Source organism: Colobus angolensis, unplaced genomic scaffold (genome assembly GCF_000951035.1).
Source record: "Colobus angolensis palliatus isolate OR3802 unplaced genomic scaffold, Cang.pa_1.0 Scaffold215, whole genome shotgun sequence".
In the NCBI taxonomy this organism is placed as follows: Eukaryota; Metazoa; Chordata; class Mammalia; order Primates; family Cercopithecidae; genus Colobus; species Colobus angolensis.
The window spans coordinates 4,186,468-4,193,287 of record NW_012115322.1 but is presented as its reverse complement, the minus strand read 5'-3'; positions in this window follow the sequence as shown (position 1 = coordinate 4,193,287).

Genomic DNA, 6,820 nt, shown 5'->3' with positions numbered 1-6,820 from the left:
TAGTTCCAAGGAGCTAAACTTTCCCAGAATTTAAGATAGTAATGTTGCCTTTGCAGAATGCTGAGTTGTGTCTTTGCAGACTTTTATTGCTTTTGGCGAAAATACTCTGAACTAAGGAGGGGGTCAGTAATGATGGAAAAGCTAGCACAGTGCCTGGGCCTTGGACTTATACAGAACCCCTATGTTAATCAAAGGAATGGGAATTAGAAAATAATAGAACTGTTTTCATGGAAGAATTTGTGATACTCAGGGTTTAAGACAAATTTTTAGGGTAAATGACAAAGAGAGAGTTAATAACAGCAATATATAATAATAATAGTATGATGGTTAATGCTGAGTGTCAACTTGATTGAATTGAAGGATGCAAAGTATTGATCCTGGGGTGTCTATGAGGGTGTTGCCAAAGGAGATTAACCTTTGAGTCAGTGGACTAGTAAAGGCGGACCCACCCTTAATCTGGGTGTGCACCATCTAATCAGCTGCCAGCGTAGCCAGAATATAAAGCAGACAGAAAAACGTGAAAAGGCCAGACTGGCTTAGCCTCCCAGCCTACTACATCTTTCTCCCATGCTGGATACTTCCTGCCCTTGAAAGTCAGACTCCAAGTTCTTCAGCTTTGGGACTCAGACTGGCTTCCTTGCTCCTCAGCTTGCAGATGGCCTATTGTGGGACCTTGAGATCATGCGAGTTAATACTACTTAATAAACTCATATCTCTCTCTCTCTCTCCTTCTCTCTCTCTCTCTCTCTCTCTCTCTCTCCTATTAGTTCTGTCCCTCTAGAGAACCCTGACTAATACAAATAGCAAACACTTCTATAGTTCTTATTCCTTGCCAGGCGTACTCTAACACTTTAGGCATATTAGCTCATTAATCCTCATAGTAACTTTGAGGGAGTACAAAGATTATTATCTCTGTTTTACAGATGAGCAGATTGAGGCACAGAGAGGTTAGATAGATTGCCCAAAGTTACTCTGCTATGAAGAAGTGGATCTGGGATTCAAACCCATGCAGCCTAGCTCCAGAGACTGGGCCTTTACTCTTCTGACTGTTCACTTAAGAAAAGTATCCCTTTCTCTCCACCTCTATGTGAAACCCTGAGTGTCTTAGTTTGTTTTTTTAGCTTCCGGTCATAACAAAATCCATACACTGGGTGGCTTATAAACAACAGAAATTTATTTCTTAACATTCTAGAGGCCAGAACATCCAAGATCAAGGCACCAGCAGATTTGGGGTCCGGTGAGGCTTGCTTCCTCAAACACAGCACCTTCTCTTTGTGTTCTCACATGATACAAGGGGCAAACAAGCTCTCTTGTGCTTATTTTATAAGCACACTAATCCCATTCATAAGTACTCCACTTCCATGACCTAATCACCTCCTAAAGGCCCAACCCTAACCATATCACCTGGGGATTAGGTTTCAAACATGAATTTTAGGGGGATGCAGACATCCACATCATAGCACTGAGGATTGACAGCTCTTGTCAATGGCGTTCCAACTCCCTTATGAATATTCCTGATGAACAGAAAGGCAGATGGTTTTCATCTATTTATTTTTCATCTGGCCACCTTATTGAAATCTCACATTAATTCTATTTGCCTTTCAGCTAACTCTCTGATTTGGAGTGCTGATGGAGGTAATCATCTTTCCTGCAATTATGCATAATCTGGCTTCCATTTTTTCTATAGCTGTGCCTCCCATTTCTGTTTGCTACTTTAGCACATCAGCTATAATTTATGAAATAATAAAAATGGAATTGTGTTTTCCAGTGGTTCTCAACAGGATAAATATGACATCAGAGAATATGGGGGCAGAGTAAGCAGTGGAGAAGAAATTACAGTAATTTAGGTGTGATGTCATGATGGCTTAGTCTGGTATGATTGCTCAGGGCATAAAAAGGGGGGGATATATGGGAAAGATGCTTTAGATAAAGAAATTACTGGACTTGTGATATGGGTGAGCAGTAAAATAAATACATCTTCCCCAAAACCTACTGCTATACTGATGGTGACAATTTGTAACAGATGTTAGTATCCATTGAAAACATATGACTGGTCATCAACAGGAGGTAAGAGGAAGCAAATGAATCACAAGTCACAGTTTATGAGAGTATTAGCATATATATATATAATCAAATCTCCATGGTGTGTATGTGTGTGTGTGTGTGTATATACATATGTAGAATAAAATCTCCATGGTCTATTCTTCAATTCTTGAGCTATTCAGTCCCATTCCTCTCTGCCTGCTCCAGACTCAAAATCTTCTCTTTTTTCCTCAAAACCCACTTAGGGCCTTTGTGCATTCTGTTACCTGTTCTTCTCCCCATCTTGGTTTAATGGCCCTAGTTCAGGGAGTCCTAGATTTCTCCAGCTCTTGGACCAGTACCAACGGCATCTCTTAGCATCCTGCACTCTTCTTTCCAACGTACTCACCACAGCTGCGATTTCTGCCATAGGTCCGCTCCTCCAGATATTTGTGTCATTGTGTAATGTCTCCTTCCCTCACTGGACCATCAGCTCCAGAAGGGCATGGAGCAAGGCCGTATTAGTTTCTGCCATATCCCTCGTGCCCAGTACAGAGCCTAGCATACAGTACATAATCCATAAATGCTTGTTGAATGTACTCATTCAAAAACCTATCTTAAATAATTAGCACTTACATAGTGATTTTCTAGCTTATATACAGTAATATTTTATGTCCGCTGTGCCTCACCTGGCCATGTGCATCAACCGTGCGAAAAGTACAGATATGGGACATCTAGCTGATGTCTTACAGGTGTACGGTATTTTCACCTGTGTCATCTCACTTGGTGCTCACTGAGACCCTCGCACTTTACACCCCAGCAGCACTGAGTTCTGAATATGCCATGCTCCTTACACATGTGGGTCCTTTTCTCTGCCAAGCATGTCCCACCATTGCGGATGTCATTGTGCCCCACCCAGACGGCCTTTCCCAGCCTGGGCACCTCTCCCTCAGCTTCTGGGAGCATTGGCTGTTAACAGCTCCTAGCCACTCCCTTCTCTAGAGAATTGTCCCCCTCCAAAGAGCATAGAATGAAGTATCCCACCTGGGAGGGGGCAGCACATAATCCATGACTGACTGACACAGGGGTACAGAAAGCCATCACTTGGCCTCAAGGAGGTTGCTATGGTTTGAATGTGTCCCCTCCAAAATTCACGTGTTGAGACTTAATCCCCATCATGGTAGTATTAAGAGATGGGGCCTTTGGGACATGATGAAGTCATAAGGGTTGTGCCCTCATAAATGGATTAGTGCCTGTGAAAGAGCTCAAGGTTGAAGGGATCACCCTCTCGCACTTCTTCCACATGAGGACACAGAATTCACCCCCCTTTCTTTGCCCTTCCATCCCTTCTGTCATGTTGGGACACAGCAAGAAGGCCCTCACCAGACACAAAACCTGCCAGTGCTTTGATCTTGGACTTCTTAGCCTCCACAACTCTAAGAAATGAATTTCTGTTCCTTATGAATTACCGAGTCTGTGATACTGTGTTTCAGCAGCACAGATGGACTAAGACAGAGGGCAGCTTCCTCCTGGGCCTCCTGGAGAGCCCACACCCTCCCTGCCCTCTCCCACACTCCTGCTTCCCTGACTCTCCAATAGATGTCTCTGAAGGAATCCCCTTCTCAGCCTCTGCTGCTAGGGAGCCCAACCTAAGACACATTGACTTGTCCACCTCATGCACCTCTAGCCTCCCTGTAAAGCTTTCCCTGGAGATGTAAGACTGGCAAGTGCAGACAGCATGGGAAGCACTTGGGGCCAAGTGGGTTCCTGCAGTCTGGCAGGTATGGAGGGAGTGCCACAGAGTGGGCATATATGGAAGCCACTCTGCCAGGGCGCAGAGCTAAGGAAGCCCTCTTGTGGCTTTCCCTGGGACACTCAGGCATACACTGCCACTCCTTGGTGAGCTGGCTCTCCTGATGCCAGTACTCACTCCTTAGCCTTCCTTCCTTACTTCTAATGCCTGGAGAAAAAGTAGGGGGAGCCTTTGGGCTTTGGGTTCAATAGGGGCTTACAACAACAGGGCCTCACTCTCTCAAGTCCCATTGCCACTGGACCCTTGAAGTTTGGGCTTTTAGAGAGGCCCAGGGAGAAGCTGGAACTTTCTCCCACCTGCCCAAGGTTCACCTCCTTTTCCAGGGTGCTGACAGTAGACATGTATGCCCCCCAACACCACCACTCCCAGGGAGCACCCTGCAAGTTTCCTGCAAGGTTATGGCTTTACCCTGTGACTGCCACAGGTCCACTTTTCCAGATGTACGTAGGAAAGCACAAAATTCATCTCAGAGATGAACACTTATAATTTTTCCCATCTTTGTTCCTGAACTAGATGGTAAACTCCAGGAAGGCAGGAATCATGTCTTGCTTACCTTAGTAGCTCCCATGGTAGCAAGAATATAATTTATTTTTCTGAATTGGAAGAGTCCTTAGAGAAATGTGGTATAATTTCCTACGGTAGAGTTTTGTGCTTAATCTTATGAAATGAGTGAAGGGACATTTTCTTTTGAATAGGATCTTGCAATAACTTGAGTCAAAGCACATTAAAGTGGGTTTTTAGAGTCAATTTATGTTTGTACGTATCCTTTAGGGCAGGGAAGCCTGTAAGTATCCTCAAATTCTATTAAATGAGAAGACAACTTTTGATGCTCTGTCTTCCCAGTCCTATTCAATATAGTATTGGAAGCCCTGGCCAGAGCAGTCAGGCAAGAGAAAGAAAGCGCATCCAAATAGGAAGAGAGGAAGGCAAATTATCCCTGTTTGCCGATGACATGATCCTATATATAGAAAACACCATAGTCTTGGCCCAAAATCTCCTTAAGCTGATAAACAACTTCAGCAAAGTCTCAGAATTAAAAAAAATTGATGCACAAAAATCACTACCATTCCTATACACCAACAATAGTCAAGCCAAAAGCAAAATCAGGAACACAATTCTGTTCATAATTGCCACAAAAAGAATAAAATACTAGGAATACAGCTAATCAAGGAGGTGAAAGATTTCTACAACGAGGACTACAAAACACTGCTCAAAGAAATCAGGATGCAAACAAAAGGAAAAACATTCCATGTTCATGGATAGGAAGAATCAATATTGTTAAAATGTCCATACTGCCCAAGGCAATTTATAGATCTAATGCTATTATTTTAAAAATACCATTGAGATTCCTTACAGAACTAGAAAAAACTATTTTAAAAATTCATATGCAACCAAAAAAGAGCTTAAATAGCCAGGGAAGTCCTAAGCAAAAGAACAAAGCTAAAGACATCATGTTACCTGACTTCAAACTATGCTACAGGGCTACAGTAACCCAAACAGCATGGTACTGGTATGCAAACTGACATATAGACTAATAGAACAGAATAAAGAGCCCAGAACTAAAGCCACACACCTACAACTATCTGATATTTGACAAATCTGACAAAAACAAGCAATGGAGAAAGTACTCCCTATTCAATAATTGGAGCTGGGATAGCTGGCTTGCCATATGTGGAAGATTGAAATTGGACCCCTTCCTTACATCATATACAAAAATTAACTCAAGATAGATTAAAGACTTAAATGTGAAAACCAAATATATAAAAACCCTGGAAGACAACCTAGGCAATACCATTGTGGACACAGGAATAGGCAAAGATTTCATAATGAAGACACCAAAAGCAATTGCAACAAAAACAAAAATTGGGATCGAATATTCTTCAAAATTTTGTCTAAAAATTAGACAAATGGGATTTAATTAAACTAGAGAGCTTCTGCATAGCAAAAGAAACTATCAACAGAGTAGACAGAAAACCTACAGAATGGGAGAAAATTTTTGCAAACTATGCATTTGATAAAGGTCTAATATCCAGCATCTACAGGGAACTTAAACAAATTTACAAGGAAAAAAAAACTCTATTGAAAAGTGGGCAAAGAACATGAACCAACACTTCTCAAAAGAAGATACATGTGGCCAATAAGTATATGAAAAAATCTCAACATCACCAATCATTAGAGAAATGCAAGTCAAGACCATAATGTGATACCACCTCAAGCCAGTCAGAATGGCTATTATTAAGTAGTAAAAACAAAAAACAAAAAACAGGTGCTGGCGAGGTTGTGGAGAAAAAAGAAACACTTATACACTGTTGGTGGGAATGTGAATTACTTCAACCATTGTGGAAAACAGTGTGGTGATTCCTCAAAGGCCTAAAAGCAGAAATACCATCTGACCCAGCAATTCTATTACTGGGTATATACCCAAAGGAATATCAATCATTCTATCATAAAGACACATCCTCTCATATGTTCATCACAGCACTATTCACAATACCGAAGACCTAAGTCAACCTAAATGTTCATCAGTGGTAGACTGAATAGAGACAATGTGGCACATATACACCATAGAATACTATGCAACCATACAGAAGAATGAGATCATGTCCTTTGCAGGAACACGGATGGAGCTGAAGGACATTGTCCTTAGCGAAGTTATGCAGGAACAGAAAACCAAACATTGCATATTCTCACTTATAAATTGGAGCTAAATGATGAGAACACATGAACACATAGAGGGGAATAATACACACTGGGGCATTTCAGAGGGTGGAGAATGGGAGGAAGGAGAGAATCAGGAAAAATAACTTATGGGTACTAGGCTTAACACTTGGGTGATGAAATAATCTGTACAACAAACGCCCATGGCACAAGTTTACTTATGCACCTGCACCCCTGAACTTAAAAGTTAAATTTTAAAGTTTACATGCACCTGTACCCCTGAACTTAAAAGTTAAAAAAAAAAGGCCGGGTGCGGTGGCTCAAGCC